The sequence below is a fragment of the Colius striatus genome, chromosome 1 (assembly GCF_028858725.1).
Source record: "Colius striatus isolate bColStr4 chromosome 1, bColStr4.1.hap1, whole genome shotgun sequence".
NCBI classification, from domain to species: domain Eukaryota; kingdom Metazoa; phylum Chordata; class Aves; order Coliiformes; family Coliidae; genus Colius; species Colius striatus.
In genome coordinates, this window is record NC_084759.1 from 187,532,756 (window position 1) to 187,555,074 (window position 22,319).

Genomic DNA, 22,319 nt, shown 5'->3' on the forward strand with positions numbered 1-22,319 from the left:
TCAATGGAGATTTAATAGCAATTAATCAAATTTAGGCGTCCAGGTGACATCTTATGTGTCTAGATATCTAAATACAGGTATACATTTTCTGTTGTGATCTGAATTATATGCTTAGGGTGGGATTCAACTATGCACAAGTGTACAGTGCTATTCCTCTTGCATCAGGCTGTCCTTTTTGAAGAAAATTATCTCTCATAGGCCTTATGTTACATCTCATTGGCACTGTCTAAATGCTGAAGTCTTAAATTGCATAGGACAGTATTTTGAGGCACCTTAAGCATTTTCACAGACTTCAGTTAGAGACATTTGTGCAAAATTTGGAAATTTTCGAGACAGAAAGAATCCTAGTTTTCAAAGCAATTTGCATGGGTTTTGCTCCATTTTGCAGTAATGTCTTACATAGCTGATGCTTGCGACTAGCTGTAGACAATGGGATTAGACAGAACTGCTTAGTGTGATAGTTCTGCCAGCTTCATGGAACCTACCCATCTGTGGACTGATCAAATTTTGCACCAGGGTTTAGAATTTGCTCAGCCCATGTCTTCCTCATGCAGATATGTTGCTGTCAGCTTGAGAAAACTGGCACAATGTTTACAGCAATCTGTTCTGAATTGTATTTAAATTTTTCATAGATCTAATTATCGTTTTATCACTTCTTTTCTGACATATTATTTGCTACTATGCATGGTTTTGATTTTTTTTTTTCCCAGACATTTATCTGCTGTTTCCTTAGGATAGAGTGTATGGTCTCACACTAGCTTTTGGTTCTTAACTGACACTACCAGTAAAACATAATAATATAGAATCTACAAGAAGAATTCATCTGAAAACAGATATATAATACACTGCAGCTATGGCTAGTTGGGGCAGTGTCCATCTACTGGCCCTCTTTTTTTTTCAATGGTTACCAGAGGTCAGTTCAACAATGTCCCCATTGATCTCTTTCTATCCATTTAACTTTCACTACTACAAGAACAAAACTCCAAACACACACACAAAAGAGAGAAGGAAGAATGCGCTCTTTGTGATTCAACCGGAATTCACAAACACAGAAAACATCCCCTCTATTGGCCATTTCCTCCTGCAACTTGACTTCCGAAATAGGGCTACCCTTTTGCACAAGATACAAAAACAGAAATGCAAAAAAAAAATCCCACCAGAAAGCATGTGACTTCCAGAATTGCCTGTAGCTTTCCTGGCACTGGGTTGAGAAATATTTCTTCATCTCATGTTACATAATCATCCCTGACGCATTGTTTGTTCCAGCTCAGTGCTCTTTTCATCAGATCGGAACCACAAATCTAATGGAATATGAGGAGTGTCCCCCGATGGTGTATGGGGGATGTTGTGCAGCTTTTTTCTTTTTTTTTACAAGTGTCGTAATTATGAAAGGTATTTAAAATATGTGCGGGAACAAATACTTTTTGAAACCATATTTCTTGTTAGCTAATGTTCTTCATAGTGCACATTTCCTGTCTTTTTCCAGTAAGCACACTGCTTGCAGCACACCAAGATCCCATTCAAATGAATGAAAGGAAGAAAAAGTAAGTAAAAGAACGAATGTATATTTGACATAACAGACCCTTAGAATAAATTCTATTTACTTTAATAAAATTACACTAGAGATTAATTTATCCTGCAATGTTTCAATGGCACACTCTAAGGAATTTATTCCAAACCACATGAAGTCAATGTAGCTTTTCTAGTGGGTCTGGATCAAGTTTCAGAGGGATTAAACAACTGCTTATTACTTCTCTTTTTTATTCACAAAATAAAAAATAAATCACTTTACTAGATAATCACTCCTTCAACCTTAATGTCTGTCTTTTCCAACCTGTGTAAAGGCATCTCTCTTGTCTCCCTATCAAACTGTGACTTCTGTTTTTTCTGTAAAGTTCTATTGTTCAGACATTGTTCCTCACTGTTAAATCTTTTCTTCCTTGGACTAAAATTAAGTGAATTCTTCTTTCCCTTTGCTTTGTGAAAGAGAACACCATGACTCCCTTCACAGCTCAGTTTATAGTCCTTCTGATTTCCCTGATGTCTCTGATGTCTGTCCAAAATTCAGGGTTGGACCTCTGTCCAACATTCAATATACTTATTCTAACTCCAGCCTGCAGACAATATTGCTCCAAATTTCATTTAGAAAATTTCCCCTTACACATATTCAAGGAACCTTGCAATATCCTTCATGTTCTTTAATTTTCTAATGATGATTTCTTCATCTTCCTTGCATCACAAACTTAATATCCCAATACATACAATTTTCTCTTTCCATAAAAAGACCTACGCTGAACTACATATCTAGCATAGCAGCCAATCACACTGCCTTGGAACATGAGAAAACAACTTGAACCTGAATCATGGTCTGATAAACCGTTGTCCTCTTGATTCAGAGTGGAAAGAAGTACATTGGTTGGATTTATAAATTATCACCTTTAAATAAAAGGATATATTTAGTGAAGCTTGTCAAATATGTGTCTTGGGCCTGATACTTGATATTTTCACTAAAAAATCCTGAATGATAAAAAAAGAGTAGTTTTATTAGATCTTTGGATAAAATCAGATTGGAAAGATGTGAAAGCACTTTTGAAGATCGGACTAGAATTGAAAAAAAAAAATTGATTATTTGAAGAAATAATCTGGAGACAAATGACATATCTGTAAGAACAAGGTCAAAGTCTTCATGTTGGAAGAAATGATCTAGATAAGGAAGATAAGGAAGAAGTAAATCAGTTGATTTTCAGGAGAGGTGGTAGAAATTGCATTGAGTTACCACCTGAACTTGTAGGAAAATAAAATCAGACAAGCAGGAGCGTAATCTCTAAGATAAGGGAAGGTTAGCACTGGCAAGGTCTTTCTTGGAGTCTTCTGTCCAGAGCTGGACAAAGTACTTCAAGAGAGGGGTAAAGCAACTGAAGGCCATGAGGAGGAGAGCAACAAGAACGAATAATTGATTAAAAAATAGGACTTAGGAGAAAAAATTGAAAGAACTAGAGCTCTTAAATCTAGATAAGGGAAGAGAGAGGGAAATTTTATTAGTAGTCTCCAAATATTTTAAAGTCTGCCTGCTCAGACATTATGTTCCATATACATGACCAAACACAACAGTTTTAAATTTCAACAAGGGAACTTAAGGTGACAGGAAGAGCTTCCTAACAACAAAATCAGTGAAATACTGAAATAGATTGCATCATGAAATCTCCAGCTTCGAAAGTCTTTCAGAATAAATTAGATAAATTGTTGGGAGTATCATAGGTAGACCCGATTCCCTCTTGGTTAGAGAGACAGACTGAGTGGTCTTTTTGAGGTATTTCCTAGCTCAATTATGTCAGTTATGTCTAGCACTATTCTGGCCTGCTTATGTAGGCTTTTGTGCTGCTCAATCCAAGACTTCATCTCTATCATCTTGCTATTCAGGCAAGCTCTAGTGTGACATAGGCAAAAGAGCTATGCAAAACAGGCTATTCAGATCTCTAATTTGGGCAGAAGGGAACCTTAATCAGTGAACAAGTCTAAATAGCACTCTTAAAAATATTTATTAATATTTTACATAAATATTCAACAACAGAATGCATAAGGGCAGAATATGTTTGCCTGATGCAAACCCCCTGCAGCAAGGAAAAGACTATAATTACCAATCTGTTTAAAAGTTGCATCTGTGAAGTAGTGCATTGCATGTTATCTATTATTGTTCTGCCTACAGTAAAACCCTTGTACTTACACTTCTAAAAAAAAAAAAAAAACCAAACCAGAAAAAAGACAACCCAAAGAGCTGAGCTCTAACACAATGAACATATATGGATACCAGACCATGTATAAGGACTCATCATTCACCTTCATGCTGAGAAGTGTGAAGTCCCACGTAAGGTGAAACTCACCTTTCTGGGGAAATGCATCTTATTTATCATTTTTGTTAAGGCGAGCAAACTAAGGTCTCTGTCCAGAAGCACATTCACAATTTAATCCACAGGATAGGACAACTGTGAGCATACAAAAGCCTTTGAGATGCAGGATATCATTTGATGAATTGAGGTGGTAGATTTGCATTGTTTTTTTGTGAAATCTAAAGGTATATCAGGAGTATTTATAAAATCTGGAGAAGTTCAGATCCTCTTTTTAGAAAAAAAATGTGTTGAAGATAATGCAAACGCATAGACAAGCAAGAATTTTGATCTCCATCTCAGATGCTGAGAGCTGAGAGTCAGAGGGCAAATACTACTTGAAAAATACCATGAAGATATGAAGGTGTTTAACCATCTAGTGGAATGATGAAGGTGCAAGTTTGAATAAATCAATGTATCTGTTTTTTTCAGTTTGAAACACATTATTTTTACTTGAGATGATATGGCCATCCAGACTAAAAAAACCTTTCCCTCTTAATTTATTTATTTTTTTAAAGGAGGAGAATATCTGAAAGAAAAAGAGCTGCTGTTTTATAGGCAATTACTATGGCTATGTTCAATAGAATCCTTCTATAAAAAATATTTAGGCCCTACTAGGGGAATGACTTTTCTGAAGTGCTCTTTCAGTCTTGCTCTTGCATAATAACTGCTCAAGGCCAGGTTTTCTGCTGAAGATGCAAGTAAACTGAAGAGAGTGAGAGTTGCAAATGGAATCATATTGCAACTGATGTCATCAGAAGGAATTCTGACTATGTCATCTAGGGTTTATTTTATTAGTTTCCAGAGTGGATATACCAAAACCACTAGCTTCATCACCTTTGGAAAGGATGCTCACCAGTTTACACCATCAGTATATTATGCATCCAAGCTATTCATCGGGGACTATCACATTGGTTTTGGACACTTAGGCAAAGAGCTAACCTCAAACATTAGGTTCTCAAAACCCCTATATTTACTACCCAGTAATTTCTGAAGTCCCTTAGCCTCAAAGTTTGCCTAGATGCTGCAATGCAGAGTCATATGGAAATGCTGACGATGGCACTAAGTTAATCTAGTCAGGTGCCAGTAGTTTTATGAGTCATAATTTTAACTCAATCAGAACTCTCTGCTAACTTGAGTTGCTCCCAGTATCATCCAAGATGGATTGTTTTGAGTTGACTCAGGTAATTGTGAACAATATTGCATTATTTATGCCACTAATAAGGAGTCACGCCTGTTATCCTTTTCTAGGAGGGGGAGAGCACAGCATGTGTTCACTGACCTATGTATAGTCTAGAGCAATGCCCAGGAAAAGCATAATAAAATTTGCTGTCAACACTATTATTTTCCAAGCAGGACTACAAAATTATTTGCACACATTGAACACTTGAGCAATATGTCATCAGATAGGGTAAAAATTCATTATAAAAAAACATTAAAAACATATCAATAAATTAATTAAAGAAAGATAAGCAAATAAATATAGCAGTATATCAGGACAAGAGACCAACTGATAGCCTGGGATGAATTTTAAGCCAGGTTTCAGCTGTTACAGTCATGTTGATGAATTTAGATGCTAGAAAATTGGTCACAATGATTATTAATGATATTAACCAAACTGCGCTCCAATTTGCAAGCTCTGCTCTGGTCTTCATGTGTACAAACTGACAGTAAGCATAGATCAGTGCTGTTCTTATTACCCATTGGAGGCAGTTAGCACCGTCAAACGTGTAAATTAGAATAGTTACGTGTCATGAGGTTCAGTTTCTATAGGCTGTTATGTTTACCTCTTTTACCACATCAGTGCAGAACTGCAGAGGAGAAGTTACAAAGATAAATGAGTAGCCAACGGCTAACAATCCTTATTTTGAACTTTGTCTACAGTGGCCAGCAAAGAGTAAGATGCCTGCGCTGCAAGTGTCTTGTGCGCCATGTCCTACTCTTCACTTCTTTGAGGAGGTCTGGGGCAACACCTCTGGTCAACAGATCGCTTTTCCTCTGGAGAGGATCATGTGCAGCCTTCAAGTAGAGTTAGAAAATCAAGTCAGCTCTCTGATATTCAAACATGTTGGAGGGGAGGCCTGAGAAGTGGGCCAATTTTATTTGCTCAGCTGACAGCATGATAGGAGTTGCTGTTAAAAGGAGCCATTGGGTGATAAAAAAAGATCCTCCACATTCCCTGCCAAATCTTCCTATCAGGCTTCCATGAGTTCATATCAGGTCACCATGAGATTCTTTTCATCTCATAACACTGACTTCATTAGTTTCCATGGCCTATCTGAAACAGTAGCATACATGGAAAAAATCCTAAATTTAGATGCATGACTAATCTGCTTTTGTTTTCCCTTTCCTGGACCCTCTTTCACATACAAAGTGGAAGTTCAGCTTTGCTACAAAACATCATTTTGCTTGTAATATTTCCAGAACATTGGCTTTATATCTGGTGTTCTTTGTGCTTATTGACACTAATTGATAGTAGCAGGGTTGTGACACTGCAGTAAGTTTTCCCACAGTACAGGAGAAGCCACTGCAGGTTAGGCTGCCAGCCAAGCCAGTTAATGCTTCTCTTTGCATTCCAATCAGGTCCCCAGAGAAGAGCTATTTTATGGACACCTGGCAGTTAAAGGTCCAGGATGTTATTGACTCTGTTGTTGCTGTTAAAAAACTTACCTAGAAATGGTATCACTGCATAATCCTATTTCAGAAGCTGTAACTCATGAAGAAAAAAGGATCAAAAAGGCTACAATAACAAAATTTATCATTAAAGTATTAAGTTAATTTAATTAAAACTAAAATTAACCATTTACTAAAATGACAGCAGATGCGCTGCTTGACCTATGACTGGTAACATATAATAATGAGATGAGTAGACTATATTCTCCCATGTGTGGATAGCAACTCCATATAATATCAGCTGAATATATAACAAACTGCCTTTTACCATCCCCATCTGTAGTGTAGTTCCAGGGCAAACAAAGGGAAGTGAGAATAAAAGAGTACCTGGATTGTACAGCTGTTGATGAACTTGATGTGTCCCATTTCATGTTACTGAACTTGTTAGTCACTGCCCTGGTATCTGTGTACAGAGATTTGTGTTAGTGTCCTCAGAGTAACTCTAGTGGAAAAAGAGAATCAAAGCGTAAGCATTAGGCCATGTGATGCCTCTTTATTTTTGTTTTCCCATCCCTCAGATCAAAATTTAAGGTTATAAAATTTGGCTCACTTCTTTTCTTCCTGGTCTAAAAAGCTTTTACAGACACACACAGTCTTTTCTCTCAGACTAGCAAACTCTGGATAAATTCCCCAAAATAAATACAGAAGTTCCCAAGATTATAACAAAAATATTGACATGATAGAATTAATCCTCAGGAAAGAAGTCAGAGAAGTCCATATTTAAAGGTCAGTCTTCTAATAATTCCAAACTACAACACTTCCAGAAAGCACATAGGAAGTATTAATTAAAGCAGAGAACTGAAAAATAAGTTCCAGGTTCTATAGCTGATTGGTGGGGAAAGTAATCTTTCTCTTTCATGGCTTTTAGAGCCAAGACTATCCTGTTTCAACACAAACATGCAAAAATCTGGGCAAGTCAGAAAGGAATCCAACAAAAGCTTGAGAGTTGTGCAGAGAGGAATCTCATGAGGTTCAACAAGTGCAGAGTCCTGTATCTTGGGAGGAACAACCCCATGCACCAGTACAGGCTGGGGATTGACCTGCTGGACAGCAGCTCTGCAGAGAGAGACCTGGGAGTTCTGGTTGATAATAAACTGAACATGAGCCAGCAATGTGCCCTCGTGGCCCTCTAAAGGTCCCTTCCAACCCTACTATTCTATGATTCTATGAAAAAACAAGAAATTTATCAGAATTAAAACTGAGGGCAAAAATAATACTTCGTTCCCCTTCTTACCCGTTTGTTCTGTACAGTCCTCTTCATTTGATTTTTAAAGTCCTTGGGTATCAAGGGCTCTTCTCATATACAGTCTGCATATACAGACTGTCTCAGCCAGAGTGACCTAGTCACTAAGGTTCCCTGAAGCATCACTGGAATATAACTACTATTCATTTATCTGCTTAAATTTTTGGAGGAGGTGCGGAGGTCTCAACCCAGCAAATGGTCTTCAGATATGTCCATATAGACAGAATTAAACTCATCAGAAAATGCATCCAACCCCTTCACAACACACAACCATGCTCATACACATGGACATGTGGACAGATCCCCTATTTATCTTCTCTAAAAGTCTGACAAATGATCAGAGATTTGTCAGCAGATATAAGCCCAATTATTTCCTCAGGCAGGCAGGGAGCTAGTCATGTAGTTCTTCATTTTAACCAGAGTGGTTCCTTGTAAGATATGTGAGAGAGACAGGGAATCCAGAAACTTTTCTCCTGGGCAGACATTTAGATCATACTGGCCTTGCACTCTTCACTCTCACTATGTCCTGCACTCCCACCTGAGAGGAGGAGACTACAGTCCCTCAGGTCTTGTTCATGGTTGAGATTGTCCCTGGGGGAAAGGAAATGTAGGAAGACCTAGAATACCAAGATGGACTTATGCTGTCAAACAAAACAAGTGCAAGCATGGCACTGCTAGACATCCTTACTACTTGCTTGTTAGCACAACCTGGCTCATCTTCTGCACGGTTTGAACAAGACCACATTTGCCCACATTCTTAAGACCCCATGCTATAAGGACACTGCTCTAATTGGCCGCATCACTATTTTTCTATTCAAGCACTTCCAGTTGGAAAAAATAAACTTTGGAAGAACAGAATTTGTGAAAGGCTTTAGGAATACCACTGGTGGCCAAAGAGGTGTAGATCCAAGTGATGTTATGTAGAGATGACCAGCCTGTACAAGTTGGTCTCAGAGACAAAAAAACAGTCCCATGCCTGGGTTTTTTTTACAGTCTAGACCTGGTTGATGTCTCCTAGTCCTGAATGAGTGCTCTTACCCTGAATATATGACTTGAAGAAGAGCATTGTCCATCAACTTTATCACTTTGTAAGAGCAATTCCTGTCAACTTCTTTGAAATAACAGCTATCCCATGCCTACTTTCTAGAAAGGATGTGAGAAGAAGAGACAGTCGTGACTTCCTGTATCTCCAAACTAGGAGTTCAGTTTCTGAGGACAGATCAGCTTTCTGTATTTACCAGCTGTAAGCAAATTCCACCTTAGAGTGAACTTTATTCTCAGGTGCTTACCTTGACTTCTGCATTCAAACCTCAGAGCCCTTAACCAGGTCTGAGTTAAGGGCACTCAACTACTAAAATACTAGTTGTCTTAGTGTCTGAGGTCAAAGTAATCAGGCATTTCATCAGATCTAAACCTTTAGGGAACACTGGGAAATGGTCACTAGGAACACTAGGAAGAAATACTAAGAGGGTAGTATAGCTCTACAGTGGTGTTGGTTTCACCAGCCTTGACACTGCTTTAAACATTGCTGACATTTAGCAGCCACTTAGAAGGGAGTGTGCAGGTGGCAGCCTGGCAGAGGGTAACGTGTGGATTCCTCCCATCTGTAAGCCAAAACCTCAGGGTGTAGGAGAGGGAACGTGTGGATCGGTAATATGTATCTTTTCTAGCTGTAGTTTCCGCTTTAGTAGGTAAATCCTCAGCTTCACAACAAATGCATTTTTACAGCTCCTATGAGCAGTCAGAGTGATTTTTTTTGTCTTATGTAGTATGGATTACTTAATTCACCTCTGCAAATATCCTCTTTCATTTATTTGAGGCTTTTGTTAGGTTCCTTTTCATCTGTTTTGTGATTATGTCTTCTACCTCCACTACTTTTGTTGCAAAAATGTTCTTCCAGGTAGCTTGTTACTGATCTATTTGCACCATCCCAATGTTTGAGAGATGTTAAGGGTGTTTAGGTAAATGTATTGCAAAAGTCCTGTAAGGCGTATGTCTTGTGTATATAACATCTCACATTCTCTTGGTAACTTACTACTGGATTATGGCGGTGTCATATGGGGCAGTTGCACCTCCCACATGTTATGAGGCCTCTCAGCCTTGGAACAGACAGAGATATAGGAATGAGGAGATCACTTTACACACCAATTACTCAAGGATAAAGTTGAGGCTGGAAATTAGTGGATTAATCTAGAGTACTCAGAGTCATCATCTATCTGATCCATGTGAAAGCCTGAGGTAGATTCTTTTTTTGAAGAAAAAGAATGTAGTAAAATTCAGAATCTGTCCTTTTTACCAGGTCTATGTTGATGAGAGGGTGTAAAAACAAGCTCTTCTGCCTTCATGGTCATCTGTACCTTCTGGAAAACATTTGTAATTCTATACTTTAGTCTCCTGAAAAGTTTACAGTTTTCAGCAGAGGACTCTTAAGACTAAGAGCTAAATTCATGAATGTCTTGATGTTAGTTTTTGAACTGCAATGGTCTTTCATGGTCACAGAAGGTCATTGTCTTCATCATTTTTCAGGAAAGAAAGATAGAATGAAAGAACTATAGTAATGGACTATGCTACCTTGACACTGGATGAAAAGATAATACCAACAGGAAACTGTGTGCCGTGTCCTTGATATACAGACTGTAGTTCACTAAAAGTGTCAAAGTGGGATCCATCATGGAAGATATAACCATCTTTCAAATTTTGTGGACATTGTGGGGTTTTTTACCATGTTTAATGTTTTTTGAGACTGAGCATTGTTATAAACTAGATGCTGATGACAGTGTTTGGGCAGCCATATTTTACTGAGGTACCATAAAGGAATTGTGACCACAAAAAGAAAAATGAGCATAACAAGATCCTTGATACTGCACAATTTCAAATTCACAGAAAATACTGTCATGACAAAAAAACCCTAGGCAGTGTGGAAAACAAGACAGGATAAAACTAGGAAATTCAGGAATAGAGTGAGCTCTCAAGTATTTCTATCTACCTGTAAGGCTTCTTAATTTGCAGAGAGATTGCTCCCTTCTCAATCTAATGCAGAAATGCAGTTATTAGTGGCTAACAGCCAGGGGTGAAAAATGTTTAAAGATTTCTAAGCACTTGGCATAATGTTTTTCAGATTTTGAATTTTACATCTAAATAATACATTCTCAAGTAGGTCAACATTATTTAGAAGTATCTGTTAATATCTGATAAATAATAGGGGCTTGAAAAACTTTTCTTTTTGAAACGAGACTTTTTTATTTCAATTTTTGTTTAAAGATTGAAACATTTTTTATATTTGAAAATGTTTCATTAAGGACTGAGACATTGAACAAGAAGGGTTTTTTTTAATTATATGAATATTTTAATTGACTTGAAGCCATGCTCACGTTGCTGTGAGAGGTTCTGCAAAGCAAGGGACTAAGCTTCATTTAGAACACCCTTTCCTAGTCAATCTTGTTGCCAATGGGCTGCAGCAAAGCAAGAAGTGAGGAGTTTTTAGTCATGATTATTTTTACTTAGGAATACTCTTTTTTTTTTTCCAATTTGTAAAAGCAAGATGAAATAAATGGTCTATTTAACAATTCATTCTCATTTGCTATCAAGAACAGCAAATACATATGATTAATCAACAGTTTCTTGCATCAATACTCAGATCCAAAGTAGCAGAAAATAAAAAAACGATAAATTATGAATCACAAGAGTAAGCTTTGTCTACACCAACAGATTCACAAAATAAGTTTCCTCTCCCCAGCTGTAAACTTCAAGAAAAATAAAAGTAAATACATCAATATATCATTTATCTTGTTCCTGAAATAAAAATTAGGTTTAATAGGAAAAACAAATCTACCATCTTCTGCTTAGGATGTAAAAACCAATCCATTATACCATAATGTTATTTGTTTGAGGATTATGAGGCAGTATAATTCTTTAACAAGATCATGCTGTGTGCTGTTGATGTGGAGAACATTGCTAATTCCATTTTGTCTAGTCTCTCATGTAACATAACTTGTGTTGGATTTTTTTCTGGAGAAATCACTCATTGGTATAGGTGACTTTAACCCTTCAAGCAATAAAAAACAGGAAACGCTCATAAACCTTTGCCTTCTGATCAATAAAGGAGAGAGAAACATAAATAATGCCATATCGTCAGCAGTAGAAAATCTATGTGATCTCATTAACTATATTTTCATTCCATCAGAGTTTATGGTGAAAGCTGGCATGAAGCTCCTCTTTTCCACCAAACGCAAGAGGGAAGAAAATCCCTATTCACCCAGCTATACTCATTACGTGTCCCACAGCTGAAAAATACTTGTAGCAGTTTCTAGCCCAAGCATCTTTGCCCTCACATAGTTTTGACAAGAATCATTATCTGTGGGCTATTCCTTGAGTACACTTAATGACAATGCTACAAGAGATTTCATATCAGCTGCACTGGCAGGAGGGCACTAAAATGTGTGTACAACTTCTAATGGGATGCAGAATGCAAGCAACTGTATGACAACACACTGTTTTATAATGTTACCTTAGGTCTGATCATGCTCCTGTCTGGTTTTTGTGCACCACAGAAGCTTTTCAGTCAGATTTAAATTGTCGTATTTATTTCCATGATACCTGAAGAGGATTTAGATCTAAATTCCCAAACTGAAAGTAAATATAATAGACCCATTACATATTTGATATGCAAAACAGATAAGCACATTACACTTCAGCCCTAAAATGGCATGCAGGTAGATAAGAAGTTTGGAGTCAGAACTCCCGGAAAAATAGTTTAAAGGGGAGGAGTTTCCTCTAGCCTTGGAAAAGTCAAGCAAATGCCACAGAAATTTCATCTATGTACATGAAGACAAACTTGTGGAAACTCCTATTAAAGGGCTACTGTCCATTCCAGAGTCAGGTGGCAAATACTCTCCTGTGGTTTTTTTGACATCAAATTACACATTCTGTATGTCTTAAAGATAGGTCCTGCTCCACTACAGCTGCTGACTCAGACTGTGGGGAGATAGGGTTTCTGTTTACAGAGACAGTACAGAGCTTATGGGACAACCCAGTGACATATTGGAGTTCATCTGAGGGAGGAGGGATTGAAGTGACATTGCATGTGTTAAAGTTACCATACTGCAGATCTTAAAAATAGAAGTGCTGTGAAGCAGATGGTTCACTTCCACCACAGACAGCATTTTGATAGGCACAACTGAGAAGCAGCTTCTGATTATATGCACATATATGCATATATACACACTGCACATATGTGTGTGTATGCTAGCAAGTATACCTTGAATAGAGTCTATGATGCAGCATTTGTGACTACTCCTGTATTCTTTCATGGCATGCCTTTTTTTTTTTTAGCTAGAACACGTCTTTATGAACAGGTTTTTTTTTTCAAATTCAGCAATAAGCATCTTGCAAAATTTCCATTCTGCCACTGTTCAGTTGACCTGCATGTCAACCACTTCTGAAAAACACTTGTCTAATCACCTCAGCTCAGGGCAGTAGTTCATGACCTTTGGAAGAAGCTACATAGAAAATTCAGGGATTTCTGAGTGAAAGTACATGGCCATAAAAACTACTGGGAGCGGAGGTGAGGTTATGGCTGACAGGAAGTGTCTAGGAGGCCCTAGGAGACATAGACTTCCTCTGTCTGCCATCATAAATTCAATCTGGGGAATGCTTTACATTTTTTTCTTGAGTTATCATTCTCCTTCTCAACTGCAATTCCTAGTTCATCCTTGTCACCCTTCTCATGGCACCTTATGGGACCAGAGGCCAGGATTCTACTGGGGAGGCAATATGGGGAAGGAGCACAAGGCAAAACATTTGAGAGTTGTTGACCTGGGACAGATCATGAACAAAAGAAGCGATTGGTGTCTCTCCCCAGTTCCCTGCCAGCTTTGTCTTACTAAAGCAGCAACTAATGACACAAAACAATAATGTAAGGTGGTTGATGTGAAGTTGAAGAATAAGCAGTTCCTTTAGTTTGTTTGGCTAGTCTTAATTTGTCATGCAGTACAAGAGTAGTGGAAAAATTACTTAGTACTCAAAATCCAGGTAAAAAAGCAAATTCTGTATGTGTTGCCTCAGCCACATAAGTCTGATTCTTAGACCCAAACTAAAGAAAAGGCAATTAATTATTAAAGTTCATTGTAGAAATGAGTTTCCTTAAAAAGAAATATTGTCAGGTAAAAAATTAAAATAAGACATGGAAAGCTATCATTTGGAACTATTTCACAAATAAAATTTTGAAAATGCTTCATTACAGGTCATTTGACTTAAGCATGAATTAAAAGCGTTTCACTTGACTCTTTTCTGGGTAAAATTTTATACCTTTGAAGTTAACATAGCAATCGATCTCTCAATTAAAAAAAAATTAAAGGACATAGGTTTTTTTCTATTTTTAAAAAAACCAAATTTCACCAAGATTGATGTGTTCTAACAAAAAGCTGATAGTTGTCTTAAAATTGTAGTTCTCATGAAAGCCAAATTGCTAAACTTAGAAGGTAAAAGTCTTGTCTATACCGAAGATTGTAAGCTGCCCCCACCCTTACAAAGAAACGCTCAAATTCCTTTCTGGAAGCTGCATGCTGTTTTTTGAGTGATATTGTATCACTTAGTCAGGAATCAGTCAATATGTCAAGTCAGCTCATTTGATCAATTTTATCTTATGTCAGGTGGTCCTAACAGTTTATATTTTCATTTCCCTGGGGGTCTCTGTGTTAAGACATTCACTTGCTTTCTCCTTCCTGAAGCATCTTAGTACATGTCAAGCAAGGAGCATCCCAGGCTTGTATTGCATAGGTTGCATGTGCTCATGCTGCATAACTCCTGTTTGTGAAAACTGAGTTAAAATACACAACAAGAAGGTAGCTCACATGTGCAAGACATGAGCAAAAAAAAAGAAAAAAAAAGAGAGAAGATACTAGTAATACAAAGTCTGCTGATAAGAGTGATGAGTCACCATGAGAGTTAAGCTCCTTATCATGGTAAAACTCATCACCACGTGGCAGTGCCTATGTCTCTGTAAGGATACACCCTGCCTTTGCACCTCAAGTCCATCTGGCCCCATGTGAGGCAGCCACTGGTAGCCCTCTGCCACGACATTCACTAGAAGTTGCATGAGGACACAGGCTACATAGCAAATAGGCAGTTGCTTGCAAAGGGCAAGATCCTTTGAAGGATGAAAACGAACAGAGAAGGCAAACAGGTGCAGATATACATCTGCTCCAGGAAAAAATGTGGAGACTGCCAGGATAACAGCCACATTCCACAGACACTGTGATGCATTTTGGAAATGCTCTATGTGCATGATCACAGTCATGCATCTGTACGAGCAGAGTCACACAATTGCAACTTGTTGAGATAACCCAATAAATATTTAGGAGGCTGAGATATAACTTTAGGTCCTGATCTTTAATAATAAACTTTCTCCTGTTGTGCCATGTCTGCTCAGTAGCTGGATAACTTGTGTTTCTTTTTAGTGCAAAAGAAGCAAAACTATACCTTGGAGTGCTTATCTCAAATTACATTCATAAAACATTCTTAAGTAATACTCCTGGGTATGATTAAACTTCCTTCCTGAATACATAAACTACAGGTGCAAGATTCAGAATACCTGCATTTAGTGCTTGACTTTGTTAAAGAGTTGAAATCAGTGAAATTGTATATAGCACTTCTGTGTGGGGTCTTTTCCTTCTAACCTTTGACTTTTGAGGAGATGTTGATATTGTTCTGTAACATATATATACACATTGAGTCTAACTTTTAGTATGAAGGGATTTTTTTTAAGCAGGAAACTTCCAAGCCTGAGGGGACATTCAGTGCATAAAAGTTATTTGGAAAGACAATTCAGTTCTTTGCAAGGAAAATTTTGCATCACACTACACAGATCAGATGATGACAGTTACTTCCCATACATGAGCTTCCTAATAGCAGTTCAGAACAGGGTATCTAACCTTGTCATTTACCTAGGTTATTTATACTACACCTTAAGCTTGATCCAAACCATTTAAAATAGGCTTAAGTATGACTACAAGAATTGAGGATTAATTGAGGTGGTTATATACAGTGGTAGGTAAGAATAGTACTGTAATATACTGTAATCAGCAGCAAAAATTTGTGTAGGGAAATAATTGGGTTTGGAACTTGGAAATGCATCAGATTTGGGACTGATGTTTACTTTTTATAGTAAACTTTTATCTGATTTTCAATATTTAGGTTAAAAAATGTTGCATATTTCACTTTAAACTGTCATATAACTGCTTTCTTCATGTTTTCACATAAAGCACTCATGGAAAAACACAAAGCACTAGAATGGAAAGGTAAACAAGAATCCATTGATTTTTCTTTCTTTTCTAGATCTACCTCACTTCTAACCAACTCAGCATATCCTTTATATTTTTATAAATTGTAATCTAGCACCGAAGGAAATAAAACACTATTATAAGAGTTTCTGAAATGGAAACAATAATGATACAGGCATGACCTGGCTCTCAGAAGGGGAATTAAATTGCTCCAAATATTTAAAAGCATATGTTATACTATTACTTAAAGCTGTATAAGGAACTGAGTTTCCAGACTAGTTTTCTTATGACCACAAAATAGAAATAAAATCCATATTCCATGAAGGTTAACATCTTGATTTACAAACTGATGCATCAGGCACAAGAAAGGACAAACAAAACAAGATAACAATGCAATATACCCTCTCTGTGTTATTGGCAAGGATTTCAGTCTGACATGTTTAAATGGGTATGTACAAGAGAAGTTAGGCCAGCACTTAACAGTCCTAAGTGACTGTAATTAACCCATGGACAACTGCACTCATATTTTGCCTCCTATGGAGCCAGACAAGTGCCCATGATTAGTTTCAAGTTACTTTGGTGCTCCTATGGCACATTCACCTTGGCCTCCACTTCTAATTCTCCAGAATAAATGAGTGGTTCCCAGTTGTGTTACTCAGAGTGGAGCTGGAAGCAGAATGAGAAGCAGACAATGACAAAGGACCTTTAAAGATCCTTTGGAAGCAACCTTTTCATCAACAGTTATCAGGGCACTTGGATTCAGAATCTGGACCCTAATCTACATGAAAAAAGAATTCTTAACCACTTTTATAAAATTAAATTAATTCCATAAATTTGATTCATGGCACAATTTGCCAGGAGTGGTAGGAATTTAGTGTTCTGGGGAACACTCCTTTTCATATTGCTGAGTTTGTTTTCTCCGAAATTGTCAGATGAAAGTACAGTTCCTACAATGGCATTGAAAATATGGCTCACTGTTCCCAAGCATAAATGTTTACTCAACTGTCTGCATACAAGAATCACCTATTCCAGTTATCTCTTCCTCAAAAGATCTCACTGTTCCTGCCAGGAGTACATGACAATAGTACACATCAGCTGACTGTGTTTGAATGAGCACTGGCTCAGGCTGGAAGTAGCTGGCTTAATGGATAATATTAACATTGACATTTACTGGTATCTTATAACTCCTGCTCCCTCATTCCAACTTTGTCTGAGCTAGTAGTAACTGCAGAAAATATGTGTGAAAGTCCCATAGTTTAGCAGAGTGGTAAAGGTTTTGCATGATTTGGCCAAAACTTCATACACAACTTTCACCATTTTAACTAGAGGTAGAGCATAGCAAAATATTCACCTACAAGCTTCTGGCTTAAATTTCTTCTTGCTTATACAGATATGCATTCAAAAGATTTTTCCAGTCAGAAGAAAAAGTCACCAAATCTTCCATTTCTACTGAACTCACTGGAAACTATGTGTAGACTACAAACTATGAGATTTTAAATCAAAATACACTGTAGCGACCTGCTTTCTCCATACAAATGTCTGAGTTCCTCAATATGATTCTTGTCACAGGGATAAAAGAGAACCTTAGATATTTAATTCAACCATCAGCTTTCACCACACTTTTTGGCTGCTTCTATCCAATTTAGACCAAACCAGCATTTAAAAACTCATTAATAATTTTATCCTTTACCAAAAACTACTATTGAATTGAAAATCCTGGAAAAACCATTAAAATATAGCAATTACTAAACATGGCTGGAGCATAGTAAAATCCTTGTTCTTAAAAAAAAAAATTGGTTTGATTCCTTTAATTGTTTGAAATGTCTGGGACTGCACCTTGGCTTCTTACCACACAAACCAGCAGCCCAGCACTGGATTAATGCTGACTTCAGGGGACAAAACCTGACTGAGTCATCACTGATTAATTGTTTCACTTGGGGATTTCCTCTGAATTGTCCCACTCCAAGTCATCATGAAGAGAACATTATAATCCTCCAATATTATAAATATCAAGCCAAAAGAGAAAAAATTAAGTAACTACAGTATGGGAAATCTTCCAAATTCTTGAATTTCAATATCAGTTTTACTAACCACAGTACTTTATTTTGTAAATCTGGGGGGTTTTTTTTGAGGAACAAAGGCCTTTTGGACCATTCACTTAGTGTGACAGAAGTTGTCCATCTATATGAGCTACTAATTGTTCTTCCCTTAAGCAGTAACACTGCTCTCTGAGGTGTGCTGTTAATTGATCCTGTTAAAGACATGAAAATTTTCTCCAAATGCCAATCTAGAAGAAATAATTAGATCAACAGTGGTAAAGGTAGGAATCTGTTGCCAGGCAGAAACAAGGCAAGAAATAAGGGTGCTAACATTAAGAACAATTAGGAATGAGCAATGCAGGCAGTGGGAACTGTGGCAGAGGGAGGAGATAAGAATGGTATGGCCAACACACTATGAAGAAAGGCAAGGACAGTGATTTGCTTTTAAAAGGAAGAGAGAAAAGTAAAGGGTAACTTACATATTACTAAGATAGGAGGATGATATGTTTTCTAAATATAATTATAATGATGGAATGAAAAGTATCTGAGGAGGATCTATAGTTTATGAAGTGGATATAAAATTTAATATAACATAGTTGCTGATGCTCTACAATGTAAAGCAGTAGAGATTGAAAACTTAGTATGTATTGATGAAACAACAGACCTTTGCTAAAGAGCCTTCTATGAGGGCAATTTTATATTTCTGTCTCACTAAAGAATGGAAGTAACCCTAGCAGATTGTTTTTTGAACACGCCTCTGCCAGCCCAGGTTTCTCTGCATTTTGCTGAGTTGCTCTTTGAATTTTTATTGTTTTTCCTCTGTGTATGACTCTTAAACAATAAGGCAAGCAGACTGCTAGACCCTTAAAATTAAAAATAATAATAATTCCAATTCTGTAATTTCTGTCAGCGAACGATACAACTGAGCTGTTTTACCACTGCTTTTGCTGAACACACTGCTCCAGTATGGTACTAATGTGATCAATGGGACCATATGCACTCCAGTCATACATGGTGGAAATATCAGATTTTGAGGTTCATATACGTAGAATTGTTACATGTTACATAACAATATAGCATCTAGTAGTTGCCTTTTGCTTTTAGTGTGTTTTTCTTTTTTTTTTTTTTAAAGGAAAGTGTCAGATTTGTTCCTGTTTGCCCAGCTGATTTAGAATAGGAGGTCAGTTCATGCAGTTTCCAAACAATACAGAGCTGAAGGGGTTGTAAACAACCAAAGACCCAGGGTTAACAAACATGAATGGTTCCAGGGAAGCTGGCAGAAGTCCATGACTTACCTAACGGACAAATAATCCAGAGCAGGAGTGCCCAGTGGAGTGGAGCTGCCTGGAGAAATGTTACGTGATGAATGCAAATTGGAAAATGGATAATAAACTTCAATTTACTGTCCTGTGCTCACAAAACATAGTGTGCTCACAAAACAACCAGTAATATTAAGGGGTTTGTGCCATTTGGAGCATCAGAGATGTCTATTTTCCTACATTTTAGCATAAATGTATTCATTTTCGTGTCTTTATTATGCCAAATACAATGAGGGTTTAAAATATAGTACCTGATATAACATAACCAGTCTTTAAAAATGTAATGTTTTCTCTGTTCTTTACAGTCTTTTTTTTTTTCCCAATAGTGAAGACCAGCAATAAATGGATAGCCAAACAATTAATTTTCCAAGTAGATCATAGATTCTAGAGGACAAATTATCATGAACCTGATTTTCTCTTTGTATAAAGATCATATGAGTATCAATCAAAACTCCTTTAAAATCTGACTCTATTTTATCAAGGATATGCAAGAAGCCTTTAGCAAAATAACAGAACAAGAAGCAATATCTAATGCCAGCTATTCTGCTGATGAAAGTTGTTTTTAATTAGAGAGAACTTATATTTGAAATTATTCATAACTTGCCAGTTATTGGTAATATATGGAGCAGGATCTTTATTTCTTGATTGTCCAGAAGGTATTGTAATTTGATTATCTAAATATGACAATAACCAATTAAAGCTATAATAAATGTTCCAATCTTTGTGGTGTGAACATCCACTACAAATTTTCCGAAAGAGTTAGAGCCTAATGAGGGCCTGCGGCTGCCTCCTATGAAACTAGTACCCATGAAACTAGAATGGCACCACTTAACCATGCTGCTGACTTTCTTCTATCTTGCTCTTCAACCAGGTGCTTCAGCTGGTGAAAGATTCACTTTGGAAGAACTCTGTGTCCAACCAGAAAGGGCAATGACACCTGGTTGCAAAGCAGCAGAAAAATATTCTCAATTCTGGCTGTGTATAAGAAAATTAAGATGTTCAGAGAAAATATCAATTCAAATCACCAACCAGATAGATTTAATAACACTAGTAAGTAGCATTGTAGGTTAATGCCACAGTGGACAGTCAGAGACTCCTCTGATTACTACTACATTCAAGCTCACTTCTGAGTTTGTTACAGTTGTCACATGTAACTTAGAGCATTTACATTAAGCCTTGACTGATAAAGCTGAAACTATAATGAAAACAAATAGAGGCTGGTGGTGTTTAAGCTGTTTCTGACTAATTATCTCCTTTATCTTCTTATTTTCATATGAAGATCCTTTTCTTTTCATACTAAACTCTCTAACACTGCAATTTTGAGTGAGTTTTTCTATTTTCCAGCATTCAGATCATATGACTATTAGGCAGGCAAAATTCAAATCAGGCAAGATTTGGGTTTTTTTTAATGAGTATTCCTTAGTTATGCTACAAAAACTTTTTCAGTTAGAGTAGATTCAAACTTAGCAGCAGAGTAACCGAATTAAAAGTTACATCAGATTTGCTCAACTTACTTTTAACCAACAGAAAGAGAGCTTCTCAAATTGTATTGCAACCATCCCAAGGTTTAGAACAGTTGCTAATAGTGGTGTACAAGTTGCAGCTATGCTGCAGCACCCCAAGTGTGAACTGAGATCTCTGGGAGAGATATTGCCTCATACTCCATTTAGACAAAACCTGTAGCTGAAAGCAACACCTTCAGCTGTTTGGATCAGCATAGACGTAATACACATTTAACCTGGGTAAGATATTTGAGCTAACTTCTAGTCAATAAGCTCAAGACTGCATTCTCAGCTGGTGTAAAGCAGACTCAATTGAGATACATCATTTTATACCAGGTGAGGATTTAGCTTGAGCTTCTGTTTTCTCTTAAATCAAAACTTGACCGAAAACAAACCCAAAACCTGATCACGTGAACTTGGAGCTTGTTGACGTTGTGCACTGGTGTTGTCTATTGTGACCACTATATTGTCTAAATATGTGACAGAACAAGATTACTTCTGTGTTTGTTGACTCTGCTTGTCAGCAGTGTAGCTGCATAGATACATGGTTAGTCAGCCTGTTTATCTATAGGCAAAACAATGTGTTTCTTACAACAAAGCTCACGCAGGGAAATAAAAGGGAAATGAACATGACATGTGATCCTCTGACCCAGTAGATGAGCTTTAAAAGACTATGTGTACTAATTGTCATTAGAGATCAAAAGATTAACAGTTTTGCAAATGCTATTGAAGTTATTCTATTACTATAATTTGTTAATACAAGAGAGTATAAATGTCTTATTAAAACCTCAAAGAAAACAAATTTACTTGTAGAGGGAGGACATTTCATTCTGATCAACATATTACTCAGTAAAAGCCAGAATAAAATATACAAAGTCTGTCTAGAGATCACTGCAACCATTTACTAAAGTGGACTGATATGCAGACTTCCTATCTATCTAGTTCATACCAGCAAGAAATTATTGTCAATCCATCTCACTGTCATTAAGATAGGCCAGCTGAGCAGTCTAGAAAAACAATAACTGGGATGGGAGCGTAGCAACGTATTTTGGAGCAAAGTGGTTTAGTAACTGAAGGCAGAAAGTAAAAACGAGTTTAAATGACATTAATTCGTCTGCCAACTTTGACAAGGCCATTACAAGTGTCTGATTGTGCCCTGGCCAAGGAATTTGAAGCAATTTGAAGTCCTTCTCCTTGCACCTATGGAGTTTCTGACTGTGGGACCATGAGGCAACAGTTAGTGGCCATTCATAAAAATGTTTCCATCATCCCTGAGAAACAGGGTGAAAAAGTATTACAGCTTCTGGTTTAGACCACAATAACCAAGGCAAGCAACGGTGAAATAGCACTATTCCCTTTCCCTGTTTTGAGGAAAATGCA